Below are 1,811 nucleotides of genomic sequence, written 5' to 3' on the forward strand. Positions count from 1 at the left end.
TCTACAAAACAGAGAGAGGTTTTAGGATGAACTCTGGAAGAGTTACATAGTTATCACAACGCAAAGAAACACCCAGTTAACCCTTCTGAGACAGGTTCTTTGCCTCAGCAAATTACAGTAAATTTTTTTCAGATGCTCACATGTCACACCAGAACATAAGATGCCAACTGGGACTGCCACTTGGCAAGGACAACACAAGGCTGATCTGCTGGGCCTGGTCGTTAACGGAATTATGTTGGCCAGTTAACAACCATAAGTCAGAAAAGGACATGACTTGGGCAGCGACAGGAGGAAGAAACCTCAGAAACTACAGATGTAGCGAATCCTAGTAGGTGTCACTCTATCTGTGTGTAAGTGTACTCATAGTGAATACCAAGAAAAATATAAAATGCTCATCTACAAGTGAAAAGAACCTGGATACCCCACAAAGGGCTGACAATAGGGCATCACACAGAACTTAGTATCATGACAGCACTTCTAATGTAAAGGTGCTTTCAAACTGAGTTTTACAGAAGCCCCACCACATCCAACTAGAAGAATATTAAACTACTTCTGGCAAGAAAAAGGAATTAATTTGTCATCTTTTTCAATGTGCCTTTAGGGGCAAAAAACTGTTCTAGGAGCTGCCACTGCAGCGACACTAAGAAAAGCATTTGAATAATAGTTCAATGTAGTTTGAATTACACCCGTAGTGAAAAACATAATGTAATATAAAGTATCACAGCGTCACATAACTGTTGTCATCTTTGATGCTTCTTACAAGCTTTTACACAGAGAATTGTGGTTCCAGCAAGAGGTAGTTTATATTAACTGCAGACTGAAGAATCAGCTACTTGTTGAATGCAAAAACCTGCTTCGGTTTTCAACTAAAGCTTCTGCAATAAATAAATTCAACCTGAACTCTCCATAGTGGGAGCTTTTTAAATGTAGTAAGCAAGTTTTTCCTGAAGAAGAATGTGGTTAATATAATTACGTGTTTTCCTTTTGGATGAATGATCTTGTGAGCAAGAAAGCAAGCCTGACAGTCAACTGTACAGCAGACAATACAAATGAAAGAAGTATCAATAAGGCATTAAATGGCCTTTATAACAAATTGGGTCATGTTTATTTGACAGTTCTTAACAAAAACCAGGATGAGATGGCTAGCACATGAAGTGACTGCACTTACAGCACCACAAAAATAATCTCAGATGCTCATGAAAGGTTGCTCTCATCACTTTATGCTCACCTTCTGACTCTGGAGACAGGCTTAAAGCCTACTGTGCAAGAAAATACATGCATGACATTGTTATCAGGACAGATGTCAGTATTACTATTTATTACTATGTATTACACTACATTACTATTAGTTTTATAACTAAAAACTTTTCACGTGTTTCTGTTAACCATGTTATTCCTCCTTCCTGGTATAGCACCAGAACCACTTGCATTATGACAAAGGTTACACATTTGCAGCAAGCATTTGAGTCACTCAGCAGAGCTGCCTAGACATAAGCCTGGGAGGGAGGGAACCTCAAGGAAATGTAACTCGCATTCATGGAACCGTTTAATCACTTTCCCGGAGTACACAATCCCCCTGGGCAACCTGCAGGCACAAGACAAGGTCCGTCACCATTTGGAGTATTAGAAGTAACACGAAGAAGCCACAGCAGCCAAAGAGGTGGCAAAAAAACATTACGGGATGTAAGAGACGCAGTGACAGGCGCCTCTCGAGGGACGCCAGAGCCTCGGGAGGGCCCAGCCCGCCCGGTTCGCAGCCGGCCGGAGCCAGGCCCTCCGCCCCGCCGCGGCTCCCCCACCTCCTGCTTTCC

The sequence above is a fragment of the Athene cunicularia genome, assembly GCF_003259725.1.
Source record: "Athene cunicularia isolate RWA chromosome 5 unlocalized genomic scaffold, athCun1 chr5_part1, whole genome shotgun sequence".
NCBI classification, from domain to species: domain Eukaryota; kingdom Metazoa; phylum Chordata; class Aves; order Strigiformes; family Strigidae; genus Athene; species Athene cunicularia.